General features: G+C 42.8%; 1 protein-coding gene across 1 annotated transcript in view; it reads right to left on the minus strand.

Moving 5' to 3' along the window:
- Vn (membrane-bound neuregulin protein vein) overlaps window positions 1-15300 on the minus strand; it is a 403465-nt gene that overhangs the window by 46195 nt on the left and 341970 nt on the right. The gene's annotated exons all lie outside the window — the stretch shown is intronic.

Here is a 15300-nt window from a genome sequence, read left to right on the forward strand (position 1 = left end):
AATCGCGGGAACGGCTGCTAAGAAGGAAATGGCGGACACCAGCGGATTTATGGAGAGCTTAAACCGTGGCCGACAACCGTATCCGTCCCGGCGACGTTCGGTTTTTAACGAGCTGCGAATCGAACCGCGTTCGTGACAATCGAAACGTCAAGTCGTCGAAACGCTGATTCGGAAGAGCCTGTCAAACAGATACAGTCTACTAAACACGAGTATTACTACTTTATTTTAATGGGAAGTATACGGCTACTGTTAGAAGACTATACACGAAAGAGAACAATACGAAGTAGTACTAATTTTCGTTTATCATTTTTAGACTCCGGATTATGCGCCTCTATGGCAAAAATGGGTGGCTGTACGTTTACACATTACAAATACTAAAGGAATTTCAGAATATCAAGACATAAATTTTATGCAGGGATCAAAAATAACAGTTATTCTAAAACTTCCTACACAAAATATAAAGAAAAAATTCGAAGAACAAAATGATTAAAAAATATCGATTTTTATACTTTTTGGTTACAAATAACAGTTATTAGCGTCCAAAAAATTGGATCCTCCACAATAACTGTTATCGATGAAGAAAAACTGTTTCGATTTCTCAAAGCAGTTATAATTCATGCTGTGCCCGCAACTCAGGTTAGCGTTCAACGAACTTTTTCTGCTCTAAAATTAACGTTAGATGATTTGCTCTGGATCAAGATAATTTGTCAGGAAAAAATTTGGAAAAACTCATGTTTGTCACATTAAATTTTGATTGTAGCAATTAATTTTATGCATAAAAAATTTATCAAATAATTTATTGTCTACCATTTGAAAGATGTACTATTTAATAATAACTATTACAAATTTCCTTCATCAATAACTGTTATGAGCAATCGAAATAAATTTCTCTCATCGACTACTTTTATGAGCGACCGAAATAAACTTCTCCTATCGATAAGTGTTATAAGTGATCGAAATGAAATTCTCTCAACGGTAACATTTACCAAGAAGTGAAAAATTTTCGGTTACTTATAACCCTAATTTGTAATTTTAGTCGATGATATACTTGTTATTCCATGACTTTTCTCTTTTTGGTTATAATAGCTATGATCCCTGATTTTATGTAATAAATTTCTGTTTGGTTCCTGTGAATTGGAATTTACTGAAACAAGTTTTCCTTTGCATAAACATCCGCAGCCTCTCATTTTGTTCGAATATCCTAACACGTTCGCTACAGATATGTGCCGCCTGTTGTCTCGCAATTTATTCGATGATAGTCAAATTAATTTTATACAAGTCGTGGAATAGCACAGTACACAAACTAATACAGTTTTCGTTCGATATAAGACGATGGTTCGGGACGGTTTTGTCCGTATTACGGATGCGGGTGCTTGACATTGTTCTTGAGTGGGCCGGGAGTTTATGGCTTCCATAAAGTTGTCCGGGAGACCTTAAAGTGGTCGAGCGTGCAGCGATATCTTTCGTTGGAAGAAGACAGAACATGCACTAAGCGGTGTCAAGCGGACAATTTCAAAAGAAGAAGAGGGGATAGAGATGTTCTTGTTGCGAAAAAGACAACGTCGGCTTATAGCGGAAGAAAACTCTATTCAGAAAATCCATCACTTTCCTCTGAAGTTAGCGTGGTTAGTCTCAAAGCGTTCGGAAACGAATGTTTCCCCGGGAAATGTAATGTTTCCTCATTTTATCGTAAAAGTAAATCCTAAGAGCGGCATTAGGACCGATTATCCGTCAAAGCATTGCGGCGGCACAGTCGCTGGGGATCTTTACCACGCGTAAGCGCTGCGCGCCGGTGAGAATTTCCTGGCGTATTGTTCCGCGGTTATAATTCCTCACTGTCGTTTGCCGGCGTACAAGCTGTAATACATTACGAACCGGGTTTACTATCTTGTCGGTCCTGCATCGTAAACATCGATTAATCATGTGTAGATGAGCATCCGCCTGTAGAAACGTTCTAACGTTGCGCTGGCGAATTTTCTCGTGGGTCGGCCCGGCCGGCTCGCGGGGGCGTTGCACGTAGGTCGTCTGGCTGGATAGCGCTCGCTAATTATACATCCACGGAGACTGGCGGAACGATTCTATGAAAGGTGCGAGACAGAGGGACAAAGAGAGGGCTGGACGTTCTCGGGGTGGGGGGAGGGGTGTTTCGAGTCCCTGTGCGGTTTTTGATCCGTCGCGCGATGAATCCCGGACAAGCTCGCGCGCCGCGATGTATTAAAAATCGTATAATGAGTTTGAAAGCGACTCGGACGAGTGGGGTGCCGGCTGTCCAGCAGAGTAATAGCGAGCGCGATGAAGCGCGTTGCCGCTCGCGCGATGAGCTCGCGAGCGCGTACACCATTATTACAGTCGAATTAGTACTCGACCATTCCGGTCGGGCCGGTATTACCGAGCGCAGTTTCAACTTCGGAAAGCTCTCGAGCTGCTCGTACTCCCCGGCTTCATCCTCTCCCTCTCGCTTCCGTTCTTCCTGTTATCTTTCTCTTTCTCCCTTTCCCCGTCCGCAGTTCTCTAGCGCGCGTTTCTTCTCGTTAAGCTCCTAACGAGCTGAAGACATTTTCGCGGCGGGAGCTGTTCTTTTTTTCCCCATCCTCGTCCTATCGGAGAAACGAGGGAGAAAGAGAGAGAGAGAGAGAGAGAGAGAGAGAAGCGAACGCTAACAGCGAGGAGAGAGAACGGAATGGTGGTCTTCTCGAGCGGAAACGTATCGAAATTTTCATTTTTCCCGGACGGCCTCCGGTATCCACTTCCTATTTAGCTCTTCGGGCTGCGCCCGCCACATCTTCCGCTTCCCTGGCAATTATTTCGCGCGATCGACCCGGAATATTAGCAGCTTTCTGTAATCGCGACTGGCTACACGGTTTACCCTCGAGTCCAACTCGGCGATATTATTTTTCGTTCTACCGACTCGTGACTATACTCCACGATTTTTGTCGGATAGGTTGAACACTGAGTTGCGGCCGAAAATGTTTCCAATAACAGCCTTTCACCGGTAATTAGATTTTACGCATTTATGATAAGCATGTGTACGTACAATTTAAAACAGAGGACCTACTGCAAAGATTCAAGGACACCGGTGTATTAGCTTCAGCTTTAAAACGAAATTATTATGAGTATCCTTGAACAAGATTACGAACGCCTCGTTTTTTCTTTTCTCACCAGCACTGCGTTTTGAACAAATTCACACTGCGGAGTATAGAGCCCGACGGAAAAACACGCGAAGGAGGGATCGTACGAGCGCGCCACGCTGGAAATTGAACGGTGGATCCCGCCTTAATTGAAGACCCGCATTGTTGTTCCCGTTGTTTTTCGATGGCGAAACTTTGATCTCGTTCCGGGCCGGGGCTCCTTTTCGGAGAAAGGGAGAAGCAACAACGCCGGCAATCTCGCGGAATACGAAAGTTCGCGGCGCTCGGCGCTCGCGCGAAACAAGGGTTAACAACGCCGAGAGGAGAAAGGCGAGAGGAAAGTTTAGATGAGGGCGAGAATCGAGTTTGAATCGCGGCCATATCGATTCATTCGGGCCGACGCGTCTCGATTCAATGAAGATTTTTTCGCCCGGAACTTCGCCTCGAAAGAAAATAGCACGAACAATCTGGTTTCCACGACGAAACGCCCGGGCGGCCTTTTCGATTCGAATATCGTTTGACGCAAAAATCTACGTTGCCCGGTATTGTTGTGACCCGTGTTGTTGACATATATCGAGAATTCATTGTACAGGGTGTCTCACCTAACTCGAGCATCTAAAATATCTCGCTTGTTTCTTATGATAGAAGAAAATTTCAGAGGGAAACATTAATTGGTTCCGAGGGGCAAATATTATAATAGGCAAAAAATTTGTTCAGGGTTATATTTTTTGAGATTTCAAGGTCATCGAAGTTTTCTTTAAATCTCTTTAAATTTCTTTAGATCTCATCGAGATCTCGAAGATCACCATGTCGATAATTGCAGTGATAAACCGGCGACAGTATCGTGCAAAGATCCAGGCCCGATGTTATCTGGGTCGAGTATTGCGGCGTCTAAATTTTTTCCCGCGTCCCTGTATCGCGGAAGCACTTACTCGCTGTCGAGACCCACTCGTGGAGGCGTATGAACACAGAGGGATCAGCATGTGCGCGAGCGGCAAGGACGACGAAGAGCCCCAAGACGAACAGAACCGTACACCGAAGCTCTGGAAATGTACACGGATTTGTCGGGAAGGATTCTCCGGCAGCCATCGACCGATCGCAAATAGACACACAGCGTCGATCCTCGAGATCGTGGTGGAATCGCGTAGAAACTCGCGACGCGTGCCGCGGCATCGCGCGAGCAGATTTCTGTCTCGAGATATTCGATATTGCAGCCGGAAAGCCGACTGCTTCCCGCAAATCCCCATTTTCATATTCTATTAGGTTCCCAACTACGTTTGCTACCTTCGTATTTTCTTGAACAGAAGTATTCATTAAGGGGGGAACCTTGTTTATGTAAAAGAAACATCTTGCGCTATGTTTATGTATACACGCATATATGTCGGTATACAGTCGCCTCCTACTTCGTCACACGCAACAGCTGCTCAACGACGACTTGCGCTCTAAGGCCAAATAATGGGCCACAGCATGACGAGCTCCGATTTTTCAATTTTTTATTTAAAACATTGTTATTAACAGAAAATCGGTTTTTTCAAGACTTCGCCATTTTTGCAATTTTTCAAATTTTAATAGAAGAAGAATGTCATGTTGTGCGTATATGCGTAAACTGACGATTCCATTTTGATGTTTTTGTTTCAGATCATTCTTTTGCACTGTACGCCACAGGATGCCATTTTCAAGCCGCCATTGCACCATTGATATTAACGAATAATATTTATAAAAAATATATCTGTGTACATTATAACGTTAATAAGTGATACCTCAAATTTTAAATCAATCTACGCATTACATTTTTCAGAAAAAAATTCTTGAAAAACAGGCCATTTACACAAGGTTCACCCCTTAACCGTTTGCAGTCCCATGTTGTGCCAGACTCGGCATTGGTTTTTGCGTCAATAGTTTATTCGTTGAGGGGAAAAAGTTACCCACTCTGTGCCAGTTCTGTCACGTGACCGGGTCGTGGCGGAAGCGTGGGGGAATAGCGTCGTAGAAGGGGAAGGAAGGAGTGGGAGGGGAGTCTTGATATGGCGACACCGAGAATGACAAATACAAATCGTACGCGCCAAATACACGATCGACAATCAATATGAGGGCGCCACGATCGCATTAACCTAAAAGGTTCATTTCCAACACAAACTAATATCTTTCTATCTCTGCATTCGCATTCTGAAGGGTCTACTGTAATGTCATTAATCACGAAATAGAATGATCTAATTCCGGTTATTTCGGCGAGCAGTGATACGTTCAGCGTTAATAACGCGATAAGTGGCAGTCCTTGGGCAACAACCAATTAAACAGCCGAGCAAACGAGTCACCTGCAGACAGTATATCTTCAGAAACACACGCGCACACATACACACACACACATCCATAGAGGCATTAGTAAGGTCGAATAGGGGGCGTAGTTGAACGCTCTTGGAGGTCGTCCACGCGAATTTCCGGGGCTAACGAGATTGTCTCATTAGCGTGGACGCAGCCGGCCGGTAAAGCGTTCGCTACGATAAACAGTTTTAACGTCGGCCCGCTTTTGACGCGCTGGCTACATTGTTTGGACACCGTTATCTCTGTCGATGTAACATCAATCGGTGTCTCGCGGGTGCGTTTAGATAGCGGCCGTGGCTCGACCAGTTGTTCCGCGTCGCGCCCGATTTTCCCCGTTGATACGTCAGTTTTCGACGTGTTTACGGTTTTACGCGGAGCTTTTTCCAGTTTTTGTTGCTCCTGTTTCTGTTTTTCCGCTTTTTTTCTCCTTTTGACATCGGTGCCAGATTTTTTTTTCCGTAAGCCCCACGCTTTACAACGACACCCCTCCCCACCCCCCCACCTAGTTACTGTTGTTCGAGCGATGTTCCCGCGGATTTAATGCGACCTGCTCTGCATTTGGGTCATCCTTATTTGACCGAGGTAATCGTTTCGTTGATGACCTCTTCATTGACACGAGTTCATCGGCATTAAATCTTGCGGACGATATTTATTCATCGACACATTCAGATCAACGATCAGCATTTCAGAAATAATGTTCTATCGATACACAGCTTTGTCGACAGTGTATACGTATCGTCAATTTGTACTGCTTACAATGAATAATATCGACTGTGTATATTTGTGCAAAATTTAAATTTTCTGCACTGATTGCCGGGTAAAAGTGTCTTCTGTATTTTCTCATTTTAACGACACGACTACTTAACTTGAAAATAAATTTTTGATCACAGTCTAGTAAACTAGACTCTATTAGGATCTACGAAATGTAAGATTGTACAAGGTGTCCCAAGAATTTCGTACTTCCTTGAAATGGGTGATTCCTGAGGTGATTTGATGTAACTCCGCGGCTTTGTTAAGGAGTTATGGCGGAAAAACGCCATAGCAGCGCGTTCAGCACGACCTGTGCTCTGATTGGTCCGTGATTCTCGTTAATAACTCCTTAACAGTGCCGCGGAGAACATTTTCGCAAAGGAAAAAGTTAACCCTTTCAAGGAAGTATAACATTTTTGGGACACACCGCATATATTGTTGAATAAATTGTTCTGATTTTGTGCGACTTTTTCTGGCAATGAGCAATAAATTTAATAAATTGATAACAGTGCGCCAGTATCCTTAAATTTTTCGATCGTTTGGCTGTTTGAAACAGTTATTCTTTTTCGTGACAAATGCACGAAATTCCCAGAGTAAGAATGAACCGTGGAAATGATCGTCGATGATTCGAGTTCGCTGATTACGGGAGCGGTTCGACGCGCCAATCAGATTAAAAATATATTACACGGTTATTCGGCGTGGGTGGACCACCACGCGAACACTAATTAAGGCTAACGCGGACTCTGAAGCCGAGGACGACAAGCTCGTGCTCGCGTTTCAGCTATGAAACACGAGTCGTTCGTTTTTTCGAGCGTGCCGGGAAAATTGCGGCGAAAACTCGAGCGGCCTCGCGCGGAAGCCGTCCAAATGATGAAACTTTTAATCTGCTCTGCGAGTTGAAGCGGCTCGTCCATGGACGAAAATTCGGTGGACCGAATTATGCGTTCGATATACGATTGCAGCTGGTATCGTTATTGTGTGCAATTTTCCTCGATGCAATCGAAAGAGGTGTGCTCGCGCTTCAGTTGCTCTGCGCATCTACTCAGCTTAATCTTGTGAGTTTTGTTTTGTTAAGAAAAATTGATCAACGTTTTCGAGTTAAAAAATTGAATTAGTACAACAGCATTAATTTTGCTGGACTGTGGAGTTTTACGTATCTAGGGAGTTGTAAATTTTTGGAAGTAAACATTTACAGAAACTGTGTTCTTATTGAAAAGTATCCGTTTCTTTTATTTTTTTAGTTCTGATTTGAGTACGATTCCTGTGCAGGGATCATCACAAGAGTATAGATATACGTACATGCAAATTTCAGGGGCAAATTTATACAAAAGGGGTCACATATAATTTTATAGAGGACTTTATAGTGATCGTAAAAATTGTGTACGTATGTCTGGAGAAGTCAGCCTCCAAGTTCTGGAAAACATGTTTTCCCCAATGTTTCGGAAACTGTTCTAACAGATAGAACGCTTAAACAAACACTGTTCGCATACTTAAACAATGTATACTCATGTGTAAAGAAACACGCGACTTTCGTTTGTATAACAATGTTCGGAATATTGAAAATAATTTTCATCCCCAATTTCGAGGGTAGTTTTTGTCCACTAAAGAACCAAGTTAGTACCGGGAGAATTAGCAAAACACGAAAAGAAATAATTACGTAACGAGATAGGGTTACAGCTCGATAAAAATGCAGCGATATTAAAATCTCAACGCCACTCTCCGATCAAGACCAGTGATATTTTCGCTTTCAGGAGAGATGAATGGCTGGATTCCGGAGCAGACAGGTCATATAATGAGACAACGTTCTCGGCGGACGCTAATTCGCATCGACAGTGTTCGAAAATAGGCGCGAACCGGAGGCGCTGCGTAATTAGCTCGGATATAATTGCCCTAATATATCTGTTCGCGAGGGCCCGCGACTTAACTGGCCGCGCAAGTGTACGGTTCAACTCCCTCGATCCAATTTGTCTTCTCAAATATCGTGTTTCAATCGCGTGACTCGCATCCGAGATGCTACTACCATCAAGTATTCGTTCTTATCTTCTAATTTATACGAGCCACCATCTCGAAATAATCTTCTTTACGTTACCTACATTTCCATCGTACTTCAAACAGGATAAAAATCTCGTTAAACAAACATTTCCTCGCTCCAAATAAATTCTCTCGAGTCTTACAAATTTAATAAGATCAAAAATTCTATAAATATATTACATCTGCCGTCTCTGAATTATTTAAAGCAGCTGGATCAATTTTTCTTCACATCACTTCTAGCCGGGTTTAAATCTTGTTGAACAATTTTCAACATTTCTTCACGCTTTCACAAAATTAGATACAGTAAAAAATTTTGTAAATGCACAAGATCTGCATTTTCTACATTTTCATCTCGCAACCTATCTGCGGACAAATTATCATCAGAACAAATTTTCTGTACCTTCGTTAATATTTCCGTCACATGTCTAAACGAGATAAAAATCTTGTTTAGCACTAGGACATTTGCCCGCAGATTACAAATTCGGTCGAAGCAAAAATTCCTTAAATGCGCACGCTCCACTGTAAATTCCTCCGTTAAACATGCCGCATCTAAATTATTTACTCCAGAAAATCTGTCTCTTTATTTTACCTGCATTTTAACTGCATCTTCAAACGAGACGCAAACCACGTTAAACGTCAGAACATTTGCCCACGTGTCAGCAATTTAATAGAATCCTTAAACGCACAAGCTTCTCAGCTTCGAGATTATTTCCCACAGAAAAACTGTCCCCCATCGACAGCTTTAACCCATTTCCAAGCAAGACAAAACTTTCGTTAAGCTCTGAAGTATTTTCTCACGTTCCACATACAAACTCGACGAGGCCAGAGCCTCTCGAAATGCACAAGTCCCGGCAGTTTCCAAATTGCATGCTCGTGTCGCAATCGACTCGCGGCAAACGGTTTGCACAGAGTTGCAACGCGTCCCGAGAAAACCAAAACACGTGTTCTCTCTTTTGTCCCGAACCATTTTTTCTCCCTTTGTATTCCGTCGGCGTTCGACTAATACGGAGCCACGGGGTCGCGTAAGTGGATTTAGGTATCCTGACGTTTCGCGCGAGCAACATACGCACGACTGTGCGTTCGCGGGGGCGCAGGCGGGAGTAAAATGATTCGAGTTATGTGACCGCGTCGGTGTCCTTTGAGAAGCCGGCGAAAAAAAGTCCCACACGCTTCCAAAGAGGTCAGATAAAACTGCGGGCGAGAGCAGCTCGCGGAATCTTCGCGCTGGTCCACGTACGGAGGAATGAAATTGTAAAGTTTCAAAGGACCCTCCGAGCTTTAAGCACCGTCGACGGTTCTCCACGTATGCTCCACCGTGCGAGCTCTCCCTCTCTCTTTCACTCTCCCAGCTCTTCTCTCCTGCTCTCTCTTTCTTTCAGTTGCTCTCTCACCCTCTCTCAACCCGTACGTTCCTTCCCTTTGTTGCGCTAGATTCTTTCCCGCTGCTGGCGAAAAAAAGAAGCAAATTGAATAGATCTCGCCAACTCCGAGCTCGAAAAAACGTGCTGTATATCGACTACAAATCAGCAAAAGACTGCGGATATTTATGCGAAATAAAAAATCAGGGACCAAAAATAACGGTTATTCTAAAATTTTCTATGATAAAAATCATTAATAAAAAATTGATTGTTATTGAAATTTAAGATAATCTACACAAAATATAAAGAAAAAAATTCGAAGAACAAAATGATTAAAAAATATCGATTTTTATACTTTTCGGTTACCAGTAACAGTTAGTAGAGTCCAAAAAATTGGATCCTCCTAGATAACTGTTATCGAGAAAAGCTGTTTCGATTGCTGAAAGCAGTTATCGATGGGAGAAGTTCATTTCGGTCGCTATTAACAGTTATCAATGAGAGAAGTTCAATTCGATCACTCATAACACTCATCAATGAGAGAAGTTCATTTCGATCACCCATAACACTTACCAAAAAATTTTTGGTTACTTTTATTGTCCTTATTTGTAACCAATACGACTTTAGTCGATGAAATACTTGTTATTCATGACTTTTTTTCTTTTTGGTTATAACAGTTATGGTCCCTGAACAATTTTCTTGGTGAGTAACGATACACACAAACGATATAAAAGTGTCGTTCTAACTTTAACAATTTTAATCAATTGACAATAATATATGGATGTTCTTAAATTGCCTTAATGGTTGCATAAATGCATAAAATCAGCAGTCTAGTTTTATAACTAGTTTTATAATTGCTGACACAGGAGCCACTGAAGAACGTTTTCTTTCCTTTAATAATTTTACTAGGTCGAACGTAGTATATTGATGCTATTCAGTTTTTTCGATCTTTACACCGTGTCAAATTGTAGCTACTCATTTTTGTCATAAATGCATAGGAGTCTACTGATCAGTGAGACATAAACATGATATTTGTACATTGAACAGATCGAGTGTGTAATGGAGGTCCTACTGTATATGAATACTGGTTGGTTTTTTAACTCTAAATGCAGTGGAAAGAATGATTAGGGAGGGGATAGGTTTATAATGGTACTTGTCAATGGGGCCTCGCCTAATTGAAACGGGCTTGCAACAGTTCAGTTGTTTCGTTGACCATGTCGGATATTTAGAGCGTACAGTGAAATCGTTTTGATAGTTGTTGAGCAATAATTGAGTCCTTTGTGATTGTCGACGGGGTGGAAGTATTTTATGCGAACGTTCAACTACTGCATTGACGTTGTTTCACTATTTTTCTGCATGCATCGGATACTCCAGGGATCGCACACACGTGTCTTCTAGTTTGACGTTTTGTTTTTATACTTTCCCTCTGGCGACTTTTATGGGACGTTGTCGACGCGAAGACGACAACAAGTTGTCTACTTCTTCCATGGTGTCTCAGAGACAGTGGAAGAATCAATGGTTCTGCAGACCGGTCAGGTGAGAAACGCTTTCGAACTTCTTCGAAGGAATTTCTCACACTCGTTTACGAGTCAGATATTTTATTTTTTTTATCGGAATGTGTCATTTCAAAAAATGATTCCATTGATTCTGTCCATTCCACTATTATTCGAGATTTTTATGTGGACACCTAACAACGATCGTTGCTTTGAATTGTTCATCATATCGCTGGATTAGTTTCTAAAACATTCCGATTGGAATGATCAAAGATTGAACACTGTTACTGTCATTTATTTATTAAAATATTCTTTACATTGTATATTTCTCGCATTTTTCTTTCACTCAACACCCTCATATTCATAATTATTCTCCCGTGTTTCCGCAATTCTTTCAGATATACATTCATGATTTAACAAACGTAAAATTCTTTACATCGTATTCTTCTCTAATTTCTACATTGTGCAATACTTTCCTGTTCCACAACTTTTATATCCCGTATACCCTCCGACCCATTCTTTCTCACGAGTGCTTGTAATAAACCATGCATACAAATTAACGTTCTTTACGTCGTATTTTACATTAATTCTTGCGTTGGTTTGATAATTTTCTTCTTCACCATTTTTCTTTGCCTGAAACGTTCACTGTCCCTTCTGAGAACATTCTTTAAATCATGCTTTAATGCTTCCTCCCACATGTCTTTCTACTATTCATTTTAACAGTAACTATTTTTACCAAAGATGTCAAAAGACAACTTAGGAAAGTTTTAAATAAAAATTGATCGAGACTTGAAGGACGCATTGAAGGGAAATTATCCAATAAATCTATATCATTGAATATACAGGATGATCGGTCATTGGTCAAACACCCGAAAAGGGGATGATTTTACACTAAAAAATAGGTCGAAATAGGTACACATAAAGTCGCGGTAGAAACAGTATTAAATCCTACTTTACTCTAATAGTTATTAAAATCGTCACTGTTCCTTCAAGAGCGTAGCTAAATAATATTTCTCATCTTGATGAACACTTCTCGCCACCACAGAATTCTGATGCAATCATCCCGCGCGATAAATTAATAACAACACCGGTAACATACGTTCCAGACTGTCCCCGCATGTAAGATTGATGGCGTTTCCCGTTCGCAGGAAAAGTATGGCAAGTCGGGGGAAATAAACCGAGGGTCCGTGGGACCGTGTCAGCGTCCTAAAGCGAGATCGTCGTTGCATCTCGAGCGTGGCGCAGTACGTTCGTCACCTTCGTTAAAGTTTCAGAGAGCGCGGGGGCGTATCGCGAACTCGCGGGTCGAACTTGCGGATAAGACCATCGCTCGCCAGCGGAAACAGCTGAGAGAGAGAGGGAAAGAGAGAGAGGGAGAGAGATAGAGAGAGAGAGAGAGAGAGAGAGAAAGGAGGGCGCGAGCCTTTTCAAGGCTCGGCACTCGCCCCTTTTCCACGGCGGAACGAGTGCCCTCGCAAAGAGGATTTTCTCTACAAAGAGTAACGGCTAAGAGTTTCGACGGAAGAACTTTCCATCAACGGAAACGCATCGTTTTCCTTTGAATTTCCTAGCCGGCACTTAACTCTCGGGTTTCTTGTCGCTCGGCCCTCCTCCCGATCGTCCCGCTAATCGCTCGATATTTTCCTTGTTCCCCGTAACCACGTCCGATAACACTCCACGCGAAAATATTCTTCATCCTCCTTCGTCACCAGATGGATATGATCTACAGTGAATTCTCGATACATGTCATTAACACGGGTTTTGTCAGCCTCGAGCTTGGGAATAGTGGGGATAATTCCGCGACGTTTATCATCCAGGCCTTGGCGACTGTTTTGATCACTCACGAAGAAATAATTTCGAACGGCTTCGTCAACTGCACGTTATACATATAAACTCTATCTGACTGAGAAATGAAAATATAATATGAACAGAATCAGTTTGACAATGAAAAAAATGTACCATAATTGTTTCAAGAGAACGGTCGAGTTTCGTCCGATGGTTTCTTCTTCACTTTTCATCCTTGTAACGAGTAGAATGCAATGAAATGAAAAAATTATTGAACTTCAAGGTCAAAGTTATTTTTCCGGCAGCTTTCTTATATGAATGCCTACCAAACCGTCGGTGTAGAATCATGCAATGATAATTGGGACATATAATTTCTTTACACCCTGAACATGAATACAGTATAACAACTTCTTTCAAAATGATTATGTGAAATCGATCAAGAAAAGTCTATCAATAGGCGACGATGTTGAAGGTAAACGATACTTGATCCGCACAAATTCACTGCACCCTTGCTAAGAAACCCAGTCGACCAGTCAAATGAACACTAATATTAACATCGTTATTATAAAGCAAGTAGTAAGCTCAATCGCAAAACTGACCCGATATTGCATGGCCAAAGGGTTAACCAGCCAAAAACATTGATCTTGCCGGAAGATTCACAGTCTACCAATAACGCTGTACTAAATTCGAGGGCGAGATGGCTCGCGAGCCATTAACGTTTCGCCGCGTGTCGCTCACGGGATTGGATATTGTTCGCTAGGAAATTTGCGAGGACACTTTGGTTTCCTGGGGCCCTGTAAGAAGTCGAGGCGCACCATAAAACCGGCGCACGCCTGCTCGATATGAAACTCGCGAACGACCGGAGGGCCCTGCAATACTCGCGGATCGCGCAACGTTCGCGATAGCACCCCCTCCTCTTTGGCAGCTATCTCCGGATCTCGAAACGGACGTTTCGATTCCGTTTCGATTATTTTCCAGACATGCCTCGGCCTCCAGTGTATTCAATCGTTCCGGAGGCTGGCGCGCGCGAGCGAGCGCGCGAGCGTGCGAGCGCTTGCGATTCAATAAGGCCGCGATATTGCTGACCCCGGGCAACCTTTTCCCCGCGTCGATTCTCCGTGGATTTCGAATTCACCTCGCGCCCACTATCACGGCCCTATTTTCGCCGGGTTTCTTTATTTTTTTTTCTGTTCTCGCGAGCCCCGCGATTTACGCGCCACGTCGAAGGTAGATTAAAGCTCGCTGAGCGCCGATTTCTCGAGCCGCGCGCCGCGGAATTGCTCTCCGGGTTACCCGTTTCTCTTCCGCGGAACCGTATTTCTTTCGTGCCGAACTCGATCCGCCATGAATTTTTATTTAGCCAGAGGTATCGACAGGCTCCCGCGGGTTTCCAGCCTCTACCGTGCACCTTTGTTTCCTGCCGAGAACCGATTCTCTCCTATCGCGTTTCCAATTTAACGGCCCCACGGCCGACGCGAACAAAAGATTCTCGTCCCAGTCGCGCGCACGCTGCTGCGTATCGTTACGACGTTCAGGGATTGCTGTTCTGAAAGGCTAGACCTTGCCGGAGATAATTATATTTTTATACGGTTCTCGAGCACCGAGCCAATCTATAAGAATTCATACACAATGGATTCCTTCGATGCTGAAAGGGACTGCCGCGCGTCGCCTTCGAAAAGCAGCGAGGTTGAATTTGTGTCGATTTTTTGCGACTTTAGTAACAAATTGGAAAATGTGATACTGTCGATGTATTGGGGACATTTTGCTGAAAGGACACCAAACACGACACCGTTTGCATCGTATTTACGCCTTCAATTCACGGTAGAATGGGACCTCTATTGATGATGATGTTCTGATGATGTTCCGCATGCAAATAGCGCAGTTTGAAACTGTACGATCTGTGCGCAACACGATCCACCGCACAGTTAACAAAGCAGGGTCTTGGTTCAATACTGAAACTAACAATAATTATTTTGTTATCCGAACGTCCACGAGTTCGTGTTCCTTTTACCCTTTCTTATTGTCTGACGGACAACTTTATGGGACCCATCAATTCTCGGCACACTCAAGAACAATGTCAAGTCGAATAGGTACCCTCATCCGCAATACGCCGAAAGTCGCACTGTGGTCCAGATCGAGGAACTAGCTGTTGACAAAGATTTTAGCATTGTTTCAAGACTTAAAGCCATAGCAAAGCAGGTCATTGGATTCGTCTTGACGTCAACTATAACATTATTAAGTAAAAAATATATAGCGACAATTAAACAATCAAGGTGACATTAATTTTTTATTGCGATTATTTCGCCATCTTATCTATGACAACCTTGAGAACCTCTCAACACTCCGCGCAGTTCCGGTCATAGAGGCGCTTTAAACAATAATAATTTTTGTACCAATTTCACATCCGAATGGGATGTGAATCTTGCATGATTTTGT

Source organism: Halictus rubicundus, chromosome 2, assembly GCF_050948215.1.
Source record: "Halictus rubicundus isolate RS-2024b chromosome 2, iyHalRubi1_principal, whole genome shotgun sequence".
Lineage (NCBI taxonomy): Eukaryota > Metazoa > Arthropoda > Insecta > Hymenoptera > Halictidae > Halictus > Halictus rubicundus.